The sequence below is a fragment of the Muscardinus avellanarius genome (genome assembly GCF_963383645.1).
Source record: "Muscardinus avellanarius genome assembly, chromosome: 6".
NCBI lineage: Eukaryota > Metazoa > Chordata > Mammalia > Rodentia > Gliridae > Muscardinus > Muscardinus avellanarius.
In genome coordinates, this window is record NC_137791.1 from 23,070,290 (window position 1) to 23,088,699 (window position 18,410).

The 18,410-nt window shown below is 44.2% G+C and overlaps 1 pseudogene across 1 annotated transcript; it reads left to right on the forward strand.

Annotated features, from left to right (window-relative positions):
* The first annotated feature begins 15,648 nt into the window (after positions 1–15,648).
* Positions 15,649–16,150, forward strand: LOC308263994 (large ribosomal subunit protein uL11-like; annotated as a pseudogene). The gene has a single exon. The product of its transcript is annotated as a large ribosomal subunit protein uL11-like (transcript).
* Positions 16,151–18,410: the final 2,260 nt, after the last annotated feature.

The following is an 18,410-nucleotide window of genomic DNA, read 5'->3' on the forward strand; positions in this document are numbered from 1 at the left end:
TATTTCATTTATTTCTGCTCTAATTTTGATGATTTCTTGCCTTCTGCTGGCTTTGGGAGTAGACTGTTGCAGAATTTCTAGATCCTTGAGTTGTGTCATTAGGTTCTTTACTTGGTGGTTCTCCGTCCTTTTTATGTGGGCACTCAATGCAATAAACTTTCCTCTTAGTACTGCCTTCATGGTGTCCCATAGGTTTTGGTAGGTTGTGTCTCTGTTTTCGTTTGTTTCCATAAATTTCTTTATTTCTTCCCTAATTTCTGCTCTTACCCATTCGTCATTAAATAGAGTATCATTCATTCTCCATGAATTTGAATACTTTCTTTCAAGTTTCCTGTTGTTGATTTCTACTTTTATTCCGTTGTGATCTGAAAAGATGCAAGGAATTATATTACATTTTTTGAATTTGCTGGTATTTTCTTTGTGTCCCAGGATGTGATCAATTTTGGAGAAGGTTCCATGGGCTGCTGAGAAGAAAGTGTATTCTGTAGTTCCTGGTTGAAATACTCTGAAAATGTCTATTAGGTCCATTTGGTTTATGGTTTCCTTTAGTTCTAAAACGTCTTTACTCAACTTTTGCCTTGAAGATCGGTCCAGTGGTGTGAGAGGCGTATTAAAGTCTCCCAGAATTATTGTATTTGGGTCTACTTGGGATCTTATGTCCAGAAGGGTTTGTTTTACAAATGTGGTTGCACCCATATTTGGGGCATAAATATTTACTATCATTATATCTTCTTGGTATATTGTTCCTTTTAGTAAAAGGAGGTGCCCTGATTTGTCTCTTTTGATGTGTTTTAGTTTAAAGTCTGTTTTGTTGGATATTAGGGTTGCTACCCCTGCTCTTTTTTGGTCACTGGTGGCATGGTATATCTTTTTCCATCCTTTCACCTTCAGCCTGTGAATGTCTTTGGCTGTGAGGTGTGTTTCTTGCAGACAGCATATATTTGGATTATGTTTCCTAATCCACATTGCCAGTCTATGTCTTTTGATTGGTGAGTTAAGTCCTTTGACATTAAGAGATATTATTGAAATATGATTTTTGTTTTCTGCCATTATGTGTTCTGTCTACTCTTGGGTGGTGTGATCTTTCTTCTTTACTTAAGTGGCCCACTTATTAACTTCCTCTCTTCTCTGATTCTGAAGTCTGCTTCTTTTTTCTTCCTTATGGTTTATTTCTTTAAGAATTTTCTCTAGTGTTGGCTTTGAATTCATGAATTTTTTGAGATTCTGTTTATCGTGAAAGACTTTGGATTCGCCATTGATCTTGAATAGTAGTTTTGCTGGATAGATTAGTCTGGGCTGGAAGTTATTTTCTTCCAGGGTCTGAATCACGTCGTACCAGTCTCTCCTAGCATTCCTAACCTGGGTTGTATAGTCTGGGGTGATTCTTATTGTTTTGCCTCTATATGTTACCCGACCTTTTGTTCTCGCTGCTTTTAAGATTCCTTCCTTAGCCTCTATATTGGTCATTTTGGTTATTATGTGGCGTGGAGTGGTCATTCTTTGGTTTTGTCCCAGTGGAGTTCTGTATGCCTCCTGGACTTGAAGATCGAAGTCTCTTTCCATATTTGGAAAATTCTCTGAGATTATTTCCTTGAAGATATTACAGATGCCCTTGGTCTGTACCTCTATCCCTTCCTCAATGCCTATTATCCGTAAATTAGGGCGCTTCATATTATCCCATAATTGCTGGATGTTTAGGTTTTGTTGCTGTAAAGATTTCTGTATATCGCTGACTGTGTTTTCGGTTTGGGATGTACTGTCTTCTAATATTGATATTCTGTTTTCCATTTCATCTAATCTTCCAGAGTTTCTTTCAATTGCTGTCTTCATTTCACTTATTGCCTCTTTCATTTCATTCCAGACCTCTTTCTGATTCTTTTTTAGTGTTTCTAATTCACCTCTAACCTCCTCTATACTTGATCTGAATCCTTTCATCATATTGAACAACAAGATTCTGAACTCCCCTTCTTGCATTTCTAGTAGGTCAGTATTCGTGATTTCTGCTGTCTCTTCATAATTCCTCGTTCTCATATTTGTAGCGTTCTCTGTCCTGTTTTTCTGGTTTCTACCCATCGTTCGTGGGTATTATGCTTAGTCAAATCTTAATATTAGGAGTTGGGGTATCGGCTAGTCAGCAGAGCCTTTCCAGTGTTGAGGGTGGGTGATGTGGGAGGAGCTGGGGTGATTGGTAAAGGAGTCAGATTAGGTAGAGGATATGTTTAGGTTGAGAAAGACTTTAAGTATGGTAAGGTGAAATCTTGCTAGGAATGAGAGAGAGTTAACTACTAGGACTCTTGTCATTCGTGGAGTAATTATGGATGTAAGAAATACGTAGGGTATTAGACCAGGAGGTATATTATGTGGAAAAGTTTTGGGGGAGAAAAGTATGTAGGGTTAGTGTGGGAAGGTTTGTAAATAGGGGTGATGGAAGGAGCAGACAGACATAAAAAAAAAGAATAGAAAAAAAAATCCACACAAGATACCAAGACTATTATGTAATCCAAGAAAAAGGGAGGAAAACCAATCAAAGGAGGAGAATGAAAATAAAGGAAGGAAAGCGGAAGAAAGAGGAAAAAAGAACAAGAATAAAATAAAAGGAACTAGCAGCTGTGTGAAATAAAAAAATAAGGCAAACAATCCAATATATATATATATAAAAACAACATGTGAAAGTAAGAGAAGTGTGGGTTAAAAGAAAAAAAAATAAAACAGCAATAACCATACAAAAACAAAAGCACTGTAAAAGCAAAATAAAACAAAACATCCACATTAAAAGTAAAATAAACAGTCCTCCTTATTTACGCATATGGGATCAGGTCTATATAATATGTGCTATCTGATTGCTTTGGTAACTTTCAGAGTACCATCCAATGTCTCTTAGTTTTCTTTGTACTCTATTTTTTATCTACTTAGGTCACTCTGGGTGTTTGGACACCTTGTCTCCTTTAGCTGCTTTAGGTTTATGTGTCCGGATGTCTGGTTTCACTTTTATTTGATTCTGTACAATTCACAGGTTCTGCGAAATTCTAACCTGTGGTCAGTACCTCTGCACTCACCACCCTAGGCTCCAACCTGTGCTTCCCTACAACATGGGTGGAGCATGACCAAGGTATAATTAGAACCTCCCCCTGAGGTCCTGTGCAGATATTGTGGCCCTCTGGAGTTTCCTGTGTCTCTGGAAATTCCAGCTGGGTTAGCCGGTGTGGTCCCAAGATGTACCCTGGGCAAATGGATGCTGGTTCCTGGATGCCCACGCTTGCTGCCAGAGCTCTGCCTATTCCAAGAGTGCAGGCTGGGTGTGCTGCTTTTACTGGACCCAGGAGTGAGTGGATGCAGCTGTCTGTTGCTGCTGGTATGCTCTTCCAAGGTGTATTGAGCTGAGTTCTCGCTTAGAACTAAGCATCTGGCTACCAGGAGAGTAGGAACACCTAGCGGTGGGCCAGGAGTGCAGGATAGGTGCTCAAGGATCCAGTGCGTGGTGCCCAGTAATGGTCTCTGCCTCCCGCGGGATGTAGAAACTGGGGGTGCCCCAAGGAGATTTCCGGTTTACACAGGGCTTTCGCAGCCTGGAAGGCAGTCTCTGGCAAGGTGGCGGGGGCGGGGGAGGGGGGCGAGACACACAGGAAGGCTCCAATTTAGTGAGAGAGTGGCCCAGGCACTTGCTGCTAGCAGGGGACGGGGCGCAGACAAGGTGCGCAGAGGAGAGTGCTCGGGTCTGAGGCTTGGGCGTGCTGGGGGGGTCTGCACTTCCCTGGGCGCCCGCAGGTACCTGTCTTCCTTGGTTCAGGATTCGTGGGAGTCTCTATGCTGTTGTGGTCCAGTCGCTGGTGAACACACAGAATTCTGACGGTGGGTGCTGCTCGCTGTTTTCAGTCCTGGATTATCTTGCTGCGGGACTATCGGGCAGGCAGCTCCGCGGGCCCGCGAAAGCAGCCCGCCGCTGAACAGCGTTCAGATCCGATTGTATCTGCAGCTGGTCCGGTGTCCGATCTATGTTCTTCTTCTTCTTCAAGTTCAGAGTTCCCCCGAGGTACCAGGATTTGATTTGGTTCCTGGTATGTATTTATTTTGTTGATTAAGAGACAGCTTTCTAAGTATTTGAACTTCATTTGCTTCAGCTACTGAGGAGTGCTGTGTCCCTCAGTCGCCATTTTGGAAAAAAAAAAAAAAAAAAACTTATACTTTGTTTTGAAACAAGAGCTCACCAAGTTGCTGAGGCTGGCTTTGAACTTTTGATCCTCCTATCTCAGCCTCTCAAGTACTGGGATTACAAGTGATAACCACCATGCCCAGCTAAGAGAGAAGTCTAGTCTGGCTTTTGCACTAAAAAATGTAATTTTAGTGCTTAAAATAGTATATAGAACACAACTTAAGATGGTGGAAATACATAAAATTAGTGGAAAAATAATTTTTAAAAGGTCAACATGTTGTTTCTAATTGTGTTAGTCAGTTTTGTATTACTATAATAAAATAACTGAGATAAAGTAACTTAAAAAGAGGAGAGGTTATCCCAGTACTTGGGAAACTGAGACAAGAGGATCACAGGCTTGAGGCCAGCCCTTAGCAACTTAGTGAGTCCTTGTTTCATAATAAAAATAGAGCTGGATGTGCTGGCGCACACCTGAAATCCCAGTACTTGGAAGGCTGAAACAGGAGAATTATAGGTTCAAAACCAGCCTTATTAACTTAGTGAGGCTCTCCACAATTTAGCAAGGCCCCATTTCAAAATAACAAATAAAATAGGTTTGGAGGTATAATTTAGAGGTAGAACACTCCTAGATTAAATCCTTAGTACCAAAAATAAATAAGTAAAAAAATACATAAATACATAAATAAATAGAAGAGGGAAGGTTTATCTTGATTTATAGTCTTGGAGCTTTTAGTCCATGGCTAGTTGATCCTGTTGCTTCGGCCCTGTGGTAGTACAGTTCAAGTGGTGAAAGTGCACGGCAGAGAAATTGCTTGCCTTGTGTCAGCCAGGAATGGGAGAGAGAGGGAGACAGAGATCTGCCACACTTCCCTTTTAGTGCAGGCATTTAATGACCTACAGCCTCCCACGGGCCTCACCTCTTACAATTTCCACTACTCCCAATAGCAGTCAAGCTAGGGACTAAGCCTTTAACACACAGGCCTTTGGGGGACATTCCAGATCCAAACTATAAGACTAATATGTTCATTTACAACCATGTACTTATTTTAATTATTGTAATTTGTAAATCAGAAGGTTCAAACCAATGGCTGTTTACCAGATGCACACTGTTTAAAAATGTATTGCTGTGAACCTGAATTTTTATAGATTGCTGATGGGAGCATAAATTGGTATAACCACTTTGGGAAACTGGCCATGTCAATTAAATCTCATTATATATCCAGCCTACCATCTAGTAATTCCACTTCTAATAGAAAGGGTTACTTGTTTATGGTAGAAGTTTTGGAATGAGAAAAGCACAAAGAATAAGCTACTATCCTAGTACAGAAATAATTATTATTAACATTTGCAAAGAGAGCCTTTCTTTACTGATTGCTTTGGAATAAACTTATGTTATACAATAACATATTGTAACAGGTTTCCAAGTAATAGATTGTTCAACTATGTGTGTATGTGTACTTTTTTAAAAAAATTTTGTGGTATTAGGTACTGAACCCAGGGCCTCATGCATGCTAGGCAAGCGCTCTACCACTGAGCCTAATTCTTCAATATTATTTTTAACATCTGCCTGGACTATATTTTTTTGGTGGTACTGGGGATTGAACCCAGGGGCATTCTACCTCCAACCTACACTCCTCACCCTATTTTGTATTCTTTTTTTTTTTTGCAGGTCTGGGGATGGAACCCAGAGGCATTAGACCTCAGAGCTATACTCCCTGCCTATTTTTTATTCTTTATTTTGAAACAGGGTGTCACTAAGTTGCAGAGGGCCTAAGTAGCTGAGGCAGTCTGCAAACTGTGATCCTCCAGTCTCAGTCTCCCGAATGCTGGTATTACAAGTGTATGCCACTGTGCCTGGCTCTATTTTTTATTCTTTGTTTTAAAACAGGGTCTCAATAAGTTGCAGAGGGCCTCACTAAGTAGCTGAGGCCGGCTGAGAACCTGCGATCCTCTTGTCTCAGCCTCCCAGGTACAGGGATTACAAACGTGCACCACCATGCCTGGCTGTGTAAACTATTATAATAGGGTTGTACCACAATGTATAGTGATTTTTATAATAGCTTTTTATTCTTTATTTTTTTGAAACAGGGTCTCACTGAATTGCAAAAGGCCTTACTAAGTAGTAGCTGAGGCTGTCCACGAACCTTGATCCTCCTGTCTCAGCCTCCCAAATACTGGGAATACAAGCCTGTGCCACCACACCTGGCTTAGTAGCTTTTTAAATATGCAGTCAGCCTTCTTACTGCTGTGGTTCCAAATGTCTGATAACCACAACTCAGAGGGATTTATTTGGAAGTTTACAGTTCTGGAGGGCTCAGCCCATGTTAGGCCCGGTCATGTGTGCAGAGCTCAGGGCATGGTGGTGAGAAGCAGGAAGAGCAAAGGGAGGGTCAATGGACACAAAGTCTCCAAGGTCACACCCCCAGTGACTTACCTCCTCTAGCCACTCCCTGCCTGCCTACCTTACCACCCCAAGATCCCATTAATCCATCAGTGGATTTCCACTGATGAGATCAGAGCCCCATGATTCAACGGTTTCACCTCCAAACATTTTGTCTTCTCAGTACATGAACACAGTCTATGTCTAGGCCATATCACCTCCTAACTGATCTCTACACTTGCCCTTATCCCTTGATGTCTCTTCCCAACTCAGCAGTCAAAGTGATCAGCGTCAGTCAGCTTTCTGTTACTGTGATAAAATGCCTGAGATAGTTAACCTGTAAGAAGGAAAAGTTTATTTTGACTCGCAATTTTGGAGGCTTCAGACCATGCTCAGTTGTCTGTTGCTTCTGGGGCTATGATGAGGTAGTTCATCATGGTGAAGCAGCTGTCAGGGAAAACTCACTTCATACCTCAAGGCTGGGAAGGGGTGTGGGGGAGGGAGGGAGAGAAAGGGTGAGAGAGAGAGAGAGAGAGAGAGAGAGAGAGAGAGAGAGAGAGAGAGAGAAAAGGGAGAGAGGAGGAGAGGGAGACAGAAGAGAGGGGCCAGTATTCCAATATCCCTTTCAAGAGCATGCTTCCATATCCCGGGAAGATTTCCAATGGGTTTCACTTCTTATAGGTTCCACCATCTCCTAATAGTGCCACAGAGCTGGAGCCTATGCCTTTAACACATGGGTCTATGGGGGACACTCATCCAAATCACATAATCCTATTACGATGTGCCAGGAGATGTTACTTTTCCACACAAAACCCTTTGAATGGCTGCAACTCACTCAGAGTAAAAGCATCGCCTGGCTTGTAACATCTCTAGTTCTTTCTTCTCTAACTTCTTCCTTTCTTCTACCATGTCTCTCCCCCCCTTCCTGCTTTTTTGGTACTGGGGGTTGAACTCAGGGAAATTCTACCTCTGAGCTACAGCTCTAGCTCTTTTTCTTTTCTTTCTTTCTTTTTTTTGTGGTATTGGGGATGGAACCCAAGAGTATTCTACCTCTGAACAACTCTCCCAGCCCTATTTTTTATTCTTTATTTTCAAACAAGGTCTTACTGAGTTTGCAAAGGGCCTCATAGTAGCTAAGGCTGTGGCGAACCTGTGATGTTCCTGTTTAGCCTCCCAAATGCTAGGATTACAAGCATGCACCACAGTGGCTGGCTTTATTTTCTATTTAGAAACAAGCTTTTACTAAGTAGCTGAGGCTGGTTTTGAATTTTCAGTGCTCCTGTCCCAGTCTCCCAAGTACTGGGGCTGCAGGCGTGTGCCACCACGCCTGGCTCACCATCGTGCCCTCTTGGTTGTTCCTGCTACACGTGCGTCACTCATGCGTCAGGGCCTTCATATATGCCATATATATATATATATATATATATATATATATATATATATATATATATAGAGAGAGAGAGAGAGAGAGAGAGAGAGAGAAAGTTGTCTGCCCAGGTATCTTGCTCCTTAATTTCCCTTAAGTCTTTACTCGAATGTTAACCTCCTCCAAACACATTATTTTTAAATTTTAATTACTGAAGATTAAAGCCAGGGTGCTCTAACACTGAGCTTTATCCCAACCCTTTTTACTTTAATTACATTTTTGAACCTGGGCATCCTTTTGTTTTTATTTTTTTTGTTATACTGGGGATAGAACCAGAGACATTCTACCTCTGAGCTATACCCCCAACCTTATTTTATTTTTTTTATTTTGAAACAGGGTCTCACTAAGTTGCAGAAGGCCTCACTAAGTTGATGAGGCTGGCTGGGAAACTGGGATCCACCTGTGTCGACCTCCCAAGTACTGGAATTATAAGCAAGAGGATTCCCACTGCAGCATCCTCTCAACGTCTCACCAAATTCTGCTTTGGAGGAAGAATATTCTTTCCTTCCCTAATTCTCTGAGGAATGAATGGCAGACGGACATGAGTAAAATCAGGTATATCTAAGCCGGGCGTGGTGGCGCACGCTTGTAATCCCCGCGCTTGGGAGGCTGAGACAGGAGGATCGCACGGGTTCGAAGCCAGCCTCAGCTACTTAGTGAGGCTCTCAGCAACTTAGTGAGATCCTGTTTCCAAATAAAATATAGAAAAGGTCTGGGAGTGTAGCCCGGAGGTAGAAAGCTTCTGGGTTCCATCCCCAGTACCACCCCCCCCCAAAAAAAAATCAGGTATATCTAGTTTCAAGTTCACTCTTGTACCATTAGTAATTTGAAGAAGCAAACTTCACACTTTCTTCTGTAGTTGTCTACTTGTATCTTTGAGCTATATGCCCAGGCCTATTTTCGTTTTGTATTTTGAGACAAGGTCTCACTATATTGCTGAGGGCCTTGCTAATTTGCTGAAGCTGGCCTCAAATTGGTGATTCTCCTATCTCAGCCTCCCATGTACAAGGATTACAGGCATGTGCCACCATGCCAGGTGCCCTTTTAATTTATTTTTCTTGTGTGGTACTGGGGATGGAACCTAGGGACATTCTACCACTAAGCTATATCCCCAGCCTTATTTTATTCTTTTATTTGGACACAAGAGTCTCACTAAATTGTGGAGGGCCTCAATAAGTTCCTGAGGCTGGCAGTGAACCTGTGATCCTCCCTAGTACTGGGATTACAAATGTACTCTACCATGCATGCCTTTATTTTTTTATTTTGGGACAGGGTCTCACTAAGTTGCTTAGGATGGTCTCAAAATTGGGATTCTCCTGCCTGAGCCTCCAGAGTAGCTGGGACTACAGATGAAACACTTTTATTGATCACTATTTAAAAGATAAACTCTTAGTCGGGTTCACAGCACTTGAGAAGCTGAAGCAGAAAGATGGCAAGTTTCAGGCTAGCCTCAGCAATTCAGCGAGAACTTGTTTTAAAATAAAAAATATACTGGGTGTGGTGGCCCATGCCTGTAATCCCAGTACTTGGGAGGCTGAGACAGGAGAATTGTAAATTCAAGGCCAGCCTCAGCAATTTAGTGAAGTCCCCAGCAACTTAGTGAGACCCTATTTCAAAATAAAAAATAAGGTGAGTGTGATGAGGCACACTTGTAATCCCAGTACTTGGGAGGCTGAGACAGGATAATTGTAAATTCAAGGCCAGCCTCAGTAATTTAATGAGACCCTGATAGGGCTGGGATTTAGCTCAGAGGTAGTACACCCCTGGGTTCAATCCCCAGTAACACACACACACACATCATCATCATCATCATCATCATCATCATCATCATAAATATAAAATGGGGGCTGGGGGTGCTGAGGTAGAATGTCCCTTTGTTGAACCCCAGTACCACCCCCCCACATCACACAATAAAAATTAAAAGGGCTGGGAATGTAGCTTAGAGGCAGAATGCCACTGGGTTCAATTCTCAGTACTATATAAAACAACATACACACATGAGAGAGATATAGAGAGACCCTCATATCCCTTGTTCCCTTTCTACTTACTTTGTTTTAGTGATGCTACGGATAGAACCCAGGCCTTGCAACACGCTAGGCAGGTGCTCTACCACTGGGCTACATTCCCATCCCCATCGCAGTTCTAATAATCTGGCAGTTCACATATTTTCCTTATCACTTTTATTTCCCATCTAGAAGCTTCATGATTTTCACATTTTTGTTCTCTTTTGTGAGGTTAGGGAAACCTCTAAAAGCATGCCTAGGCTTCAACAGATATTTGTTGAATGAGTGATCCCTTCCTATGCAAAGGTTAGGGCCAGCCACGGTGATCTGCTGTGGCCGTGGACATTCCTGGCTTCCACTCTGATTTCTACCTCCCTGGTTTTTCTCAGGCTATACTTAGGAGCCACTTCTTGAGAGCACTGTCAGAGGTGGAAGCTGGCGAGTCCTGAGATAGCCCTGGCAAGTCTAACCTGGTTCCTGCTGCCAACCACATGCACAGCGATGCCGTAAGTGTGAAGAGCGACCTTGAAACTAGATATACGGGTTTTGCTTACGTCGGTCTGCCATTCATTCCTCGGAGAACGAAGGGAGGAAGATCCTTCCTCCAAAGCACAATTTGGTGAGGCGCCAGGAGGATGCTGCGGTGGGAACCTCCACATCCGCCTTTGCCAGCTGTGGCGCGGCGCCGCCCGCTCAGAGTGAGGCTCACCTCAGGTTTCAGCCACACCAACCACAGGGCCAAGGAAATGCCAAGAGAGCTTCTAACCAAGAGTTTCGGATTCCTCCTCCCCGATTTAAAGTCCAGAAATCAGAGGCTCCACTTCGCGGCCTCAGCGCTTGAAAGGGCGTGGGAGACCTCAGGGAAGGGAGAAGTTTCATCTTTTTGCAGAACAGACCAAAGAGTCTTTTTTTTTTAATTTTCCTTTGAGGAGGGTGGATTGCCAGTGAACGTGCGGCACACGCAATATACACACACTCCTCAAACCCATAAACAACTCCAGTAACGCTAAGACTCCTGCTAAAAAGCAAAACGCCAACACTCGCCCCTCTCCCCAAACCTTGACCAAAGCCCCCCCATTCTTCTACGTTTGTGCCTTTTTTGGTGTGTGTGTCGCGCGCGTGACGAGGTGAAGCTCGGGCGAAAGGCATCCCACAAGGGCGAGGCGTCCTCTCCAGCGCCCCAGTTCAAGTTTCGGTGGAAACTTTCCCTCGGAGGCCACGCCCCCTCACCTAGGCAACCGCGCGGCCGCCGCGCGCCGCCGAGTCCCAGGCGCACCTGGCCGCGCGGCCTGTGGGCGGGGCCGGCGTCCGGGCGGGCGTGGCGGGCGGCCCGGTGGGCGGGGCCTGGGTGGGCGGGGCCGCGCGCTCCCGGCCGCAGGTTGGCCCCGCCCGCGCTCCCGAGGGCACGGGCGGCGGGGACGAGCGCGGGCCCGCGGGCTCCGCCACCGGCTGACGCACCGGCGGAAAGTTGCGCCCGCCCGAGCTCGCCGGCTACTTTCTCGCCGAGCACCGCGGCTGAGCGAGCGCGGTCTGGAGGGGCCGCCGCACAAACTTTGTGAGTGCACGGGGCGGCGCGGTGAGGAGCGGCCGCGGAGGCCGGCAGGTACGGGGCGCGCTGACTTGAGCTCTGCGCTGGAAGGATCCTTTTATTTTAGGGAGTTGGAGGTGCGGGGCGGAGCCGGTGACTTCCCTGCCGCCGCCGGCCGGCGGGAGAGCAGGTATTGGGGCGCTCGGGCTGGCTGCGAGCGCCCCAAAGAGATCCCGGTGTGCGGCCGGGACGCCGCGGGAGGAGTGGGTGCCAGGGCTGCTGTGCTGGCCGGGGCACTGCTCGGTGGCGGACCCTGGGGGAGCAGAGGTTTGGCCAACTTGTTTTGACGGAGAAAGATGTCATCAGGCTCTCCACCCCTTTCCTGGGTCCCCGGGGCCAGAGCGCCTGGATCCTGCGGGAGGAACTGGCACAGCCGAAGACGAAGAGATCTGGTGCTGTTTTCCTCTCCGAACCTCCCTGCTTACGCGAGAGACCGAGGTGGTGCGGCTCAGGCTGCGCAGACTTTCCTGGTGTGTGTGAGGACCGACTTGTTGGGTGGCTGTTGCTCAATTTCATAAATTCTCTGATGAAACACTTCGGGTGCTGGTTGTTATTGATGGAGTGTGTGGATGTTTTCCTGGGTCTCGGCAAAGCTCTCTTGTGAACTCCACTTCTGCCAGGGAGTAGAACTCGCTGTGGTTTCATTTCAGGCCGGGTTAGAGGCGGTGTTGGGGGTGTTTGGGAATCAGGGGAGCAGGTTTGGTGAATTATCGCAGCCTCCTGGACCCGTCCATAGGTAATAGATCCAGATCTCACCATCTGCATTCGGAGGCAGCCCCAGCCATCCAAGGAAGGGAACACTCGCCCTGGGGGAAAAGAACCAGAAACTCCGGAGGAGGAGAAGCAGTAGTAAACAGTGCCTACCAATTGTTGCTTCCCTGTACAATTCCCAGTAGCAGAGGGGCCTGCTACTCCCTTTGCTTCTCTGGAAGGGCCCTGCTATCAAATTCATCTCGTTAGGAAGTCAGCTGATCCCTGCTAATAGCCATAGCAGCCCTGATGAAATTATATAGGTCATTGAAAAATAATTCCCGCTTAATCACCTTTATCCTGTTGATTGCGAGAGGAAAGATTTCCTCTCCTTGATGTACCATGCCTGTTCGGTCAGGATCACCTGCCTGACCTCGAGTTCACTTGTGTACCGGTGCTAGACAGAATGATGTCCCTAGAGCCGCTCAGATCTGATGGGTCACAGCCAGAGACCACGTTTAGAGAAAGTCAGTGGTCTTTGGACAGAAAGTGAGCATGAGATTCCTTAAATTTACTCTTTACTATGGCTTACTAGTTGGCTTAGATGACTTTTCAGATAACTAAAGACTGGTTTCTTTTAGCTGCAGTTAATCCCTTCTTGTAAAGCTCTTAAGAATAGTGTCCATGCCTGTCTTGAAATAAATTAAGCTCAGGGTCCCATTTGTCATTTGTCTTCTACCTTCAGGGACAGGACTAAGCAGTGAGGGGTGATTGGAAAGGTCAAGAGAAGCTGGGCATCACTGAAATGGACTCAAGGAGTGACTTAGAGTGGCTTGATAATTTAGGTCCAACTGCCTGACCAGCTTCCTTCCTTCTAACATAGAGGCACTGTGTGTTGTCCCATTGTGTGTGGTACTGGGTATTGAACTCCAGGGACATTCTATCTCTGAGCTACACTCTAACCCTACTTTATTTATTTATTTATTTATTTATTTATTTATTTATTTATTATTTATGGGTCTAGAACCCAGGGACATTCGACCTCTGAGCTACACCCCCTGCCCTGTTTTTTATTCTTTATTTTGAAACAGGGTCTCACTAAGTTGCAGAGGGCCTCACTAAGTAGCTGAGGCTGTCCTTGAACCGTGATCCTCTGGTCTCAGCCTCCTGAATGTGCGCCAACACATTTTTGTGGTACTGGGGGTGGAACCCAGTGGCCTTTCTGCCTCTGGGCTGTACTCCCAGACCTATTTTTTATACTTTATTTGGAAACAGGATCTCATTAAGTTGCTGAGAGCCTCACTAAGTAGCTGAGGCTGGCTTTGAACCTGTGCCATCCTCCTGTCTCAGCCTCCCAAGTGCTGGGATTAGAAGCATGGGCCACCATGCCCAGCTTTTTTAAAATTTTAAACAAGGTCTTGCTAAGTTTGAGGGCCTCACTAAATTGCTGTGGCTGGCCTCAAACCTGTGATTCTCATGTCTCAGCCTCCCAAGTACTGAATTATGAGGTATGCAGCACCACACCTGGCTTATTATACTATTTTTAATGTATGCCTTTGAAGACTAGAAATGAAGTGTTCTATTTTTACACAGAGTAAGGCACTGCTGACCAATTCTATACTTCCCAAATTTGGTTAAAAATACGTTCTCTGCAGAGTCCTTTCTATAATAGTTAATAGGTAAGATTACAAATTAAGAAGCAGATATACAAATATGTAGAAATGTGAAGGTAAACATTAGAAGAAACTAATAAAATTTAATTCTAAGGAGTAAAATTATGATCTTGTATTTTTTTTTTAAGTACTGAAAATTGAACCCAGGGGTACTCTACCACTGAGCCACATTCCTATCCCTTTTTATTTTTAATTTTGAGACAGTCTCACTAAATTGCCCAGGCCGGCCTTGAGTTTGTTATCCTCCTCAAATCCGCCTTAGCCTTTTGAATTACAATCATGTACCATTGTGTCCTCCTTGTAATAAAAAGGAAATTTGAAAGCTGGAGTGGTGGCACACACTTGTAACCCCAGTACTTTGGGAGGCTGAGATACGGTTCATGACCAACTTTAGCAATTTCGTTAGGACCTCCGCAACTTAGTGAGATCCTATTTCAAAATTAACAAAATAAAAAGGAAAATTGATAAGAAATCTTCTTTCTCCCTGAAAATATAAACCAAATTTCCTTGCTGGGCGTGGTGGCACACGCTTGTAATCCCAACATTGGGAAGGCTGAAACCAGAGGATCGCAGTTTGTGTCCAGCCTCAGCTACTTAGTGAAGCCCTCCGCAACTTAGTGAGACTCTGTTTCAAAATAAAGAATAAAAAATAGGGCAGGGGGTGTCGCTCAGAGGTAGAATGCTCCTGGGTTCCATCCATAGACCTGCAAAAAAAAAAAAAAAAAAAATCCCCTTTATCTGATCCCTGCCTGCTTAGACACAGAGCTTCATCCTGTCTGTACTTTTCTCCAAGGGCCAGTCAGGACCCCACATTCTGGCCTGGAAACACAATCTACTTCACTCTTACTCTCAGCGACTTCCAACTCTGAAATTTTAAGCCAGGTGGAAGAATAATGCTCCAGGAACTTCATTGAGTGGGATCTCTTGGTAAAGACAGTACAAGTGACTGTTTCTGTAGCGCTTTATGATTAACAGAGTGCTTTCACCGGGACCGTATTTGAGCCTTGTGATTTAAACATTCCACAGTAAGTTGATATTACACTTAGACTACACAGGAGGAAAACAGATGAGGGTCAGAGATTAAAGGGGATTTTATGTTCATACTTTGCTCCTGAATATGGTAGACTTAGATATGGATTCTTCATTTACAGGCCATGCTTTTAATTTTTTCCCTTTTCATTTTGTGAACTGTTTGACTATGAAACAATCTTCCTTCGGTTTTTTTCCTGCCCTTCCTTTGATACTGGGGATAGAACCCAGAGACACTTACCACTGAGCTATATCCTGCTACTTTTTATTTTTTATTTTGAGACAGGATCTTGCCAAATTGCCCAGGCTGGCCCCAAACCTGTGATCCTCCTGCCTCAGCCTCCTAAGTAGCTGGGATCGCAGGTATGCATCACTGTGTCCAGCTGGGATATTATTTCTTATTAACTGAGAACTCACATGAAGACAGGACATTAGTACTATATAAAGTATGTACATTTATGTTTATATATGCACACACACTCATTCACACATACACATAATCTTAGCTGGGTGTGGTGGTGCCTTGGTATAATCCAAGTACTTGGGAGGCTGAGACAGGAGGATTGCAGGTTCAAGGACAGCCTCAGTAACTTAGTGAGATCTTGTTTCAAATAAAAAATAAAAGATGCTTTTAGCTCAGAGGGGGTCAAGGTGCAACTTTCTTCTGGAGTCCTGAATCCAGGTCCATCCGACACCAGCTGCCTCTATCATGCCACTCAAGTTTGACCCCAACAAAATTAAAGTTGTGTACCCAAGGTACATGGGTGGCAAGGGCAGTGCCACATCCGCCCAGGCCCCCAATATCGGCCCCTTGGGTCTATCTGCAAAAAAGGCTGGTGATGACATTGCCAAGGCAACCGAAGGGGCTGAGGACCACAGTGAAGCTGACCATTCAGAACAGTCAAACTCAACAAACTTGCTACAGTCAAGCCCAGATTGAAGTGATGCCTTCTGCCTCTGCCCTGATCACCAACACCCTCAAGGAGCCACCCAGAGACGGGAAGAAGCAGAAAAACATTAAACACAGTGGAAATATCGCTTTTGATGAGATTGTCAACATTGCCCAACAGATGTGTCACAGATCTTTAGCCAGAGGACTTTCTGGAACCATCAAAGAGATCCTGGGGACTGCCCAGTTGGTGCACTGCAATGTTGATGGACGCCATTCTCATGACATCAACAGTGGTACAGTAGAGTGCCCAGCAAATTAAAGTACAAAAGAAAATATGTCAACAAAGGATCATCTGATTAAAAAATTAAATAAAGATGAGGCTGGGCTGTAGTTGGGATTACCGGCACATGTCACCACGCCCAGCTAATCTCTATATCTTCAGCATCTCAATGTTGCTGTCCAATAAAACTGAACTAATTTCTGTTAAATTTGGGAGGGAAACATGGGTGAGGTGGGTGAATGAACAAGTGTCTCAGTAGATTGAATAAGGAACTTTAGTAATGTCAGACATTAAAAAACCAGGAAAAAGCAATGTTAAATGTGTGATTTATAAATAAGGAAGTAATTACCAGAAGAAATAGCTAGAAGAGTTGAAGGACTTTTTTTTTAGGGGGAACAGAATTCAAGGGTGAGGCAAGACCAGGCAGAAATCTTTTTTTGTTTTTGCGGTGTATTTTTAAATATGTGTATATGTGTATTATTGTTATTGTGGTTTTGGTATTATTGTGGCACAGAGGTATTCTACCTCTGAGCTATTGCCCAGCTCTATTTTATTTTTTATTTTGAAACAGTTCTGAGTTGTTAAGAACCTTTATAAGTTACTGAGGCTGGCCTCAAACCTGCAATCCTCATCTCAGTCTCCTAAGTACTGGAATTACAGGCACTTGCTACCATGCCTGGCTATTAATATTATATTTTGTGGTACTGGGGATTGAGCTCAGGGACATTCTACTGCTAAGCCATACCCTCAGCTCTATATTGTTTATTTATTATTAGAAAAAGGGTGTTACTAAATTGCTAAGGTTGACCTCAAATGTGTGACCCTCCTGTGTCAGCCTCCCAATGCTGAGATTACAGAGATGTACACCATCACGCCCAGCTCTTATTCTTTATTTTGAAACAGGGTCTCACTGAGTTGTAAAGGGCCTCACGAAGTAGGTGAGGCTATCCATGAACCACGATCCTCCTGTGTTAGCCTCCCAAATGCTGTGATTACAAGCATGTGGCATCACCCTGGCTTATGCCCGACTTTTATCACTAATTTAAAATAAAAATTTAAGCTGGGCATGGTGGTGTATGCTTGTAATCCCCGTGCTTGGGAGGCAGAGACAGGAGTGTCACAAAGGTTCGAATCCAGTCTCTTTGGCTTAAGAGACCCTGTTTCCAAATAAAAATATAAAAAAAATAGGTGTCTGGGAGTATAGCCTGGAGGTAGAAGGGTTTCCAGGAAGTCCAGTACCACCAAAACAAAAAACAAAACCAAACAAAACAAAAAACAAAAAAACCTTTTTCTGATTGTATATATAAATACATTATATTAAAAACACAAAAATTACTGAGTATACTGTAGAAAGTTAAGATGGATTGTGATTTTCTATTCTATATTCTATTATGCTTTGGAGAAACTGCTACACATGTGTATATCCCCAGTGCCACACACAAAAATGCACAGTTATCATTACTGTGGTTATTAGTAAAATCAGGGATAATGCAAATTATCCTAGTTGCAACTTTCAATTTTGTACTTATTTGCCATTTTTACAGTGTTGGGTATTCAACACTTAGAAGGTTGATTTTTTTTTTTTTTTTTTTGCAGTACTTGGGATTGAACCCAGGGCCATTGTACCTCCGAGCTAAACCTCCAGTCCTATTTTTTATTCACTGAGTTGCATGGGGCCTCACTAAATAGCAGCTCAGGCTCTCCGCGAACCCTGATCCTACTGTCTCAACCTCTCGAATCCTGGGCTTACAAGCATGCGCCACCACGCCCGGCACTAGAGTGTTGATTTTTTTTTTTTTTTTGGTGGTACTGGGGTTCCTGGAAGCCCTTCTACCTCAGGGCTACACTCCCAGACCAATTTTTACATTTTTATTTGGAAACAGGGTCTCCTAAGCCAGCGCATGTGGCTGGCTTTGAACCTGCGCGATCCTCCTGTCTCTGCCTCCCAAGCGCGGGGATTACAAGCGTGCGCCACCACGCCCGGCTAGAGTGTTGATTTTTAACTTGATAATATGTCTTAAAAATATTTCCACAACCAGTCATACAGATTATCCTTAATTTCTGGTTTAACTGGCTGTATAGTACTGCATTGAATAGATATGTCATAGGCTACTTAAACAATTTCCTTTTGTTGGGAATTTGAATTTGCTTGCACGTGGTGTGTGTGTGTGTGTGTGTGTGTGTGTGTGTGTGTGTGTGTTACTGGGGATCGAACTCAGGGGCATTTTGCCTCTGAGCTACACTGTCAGCCCTATTTTAATTTTATTTTGAAACAGAGTCTCACTAGGTTAATGAAAGT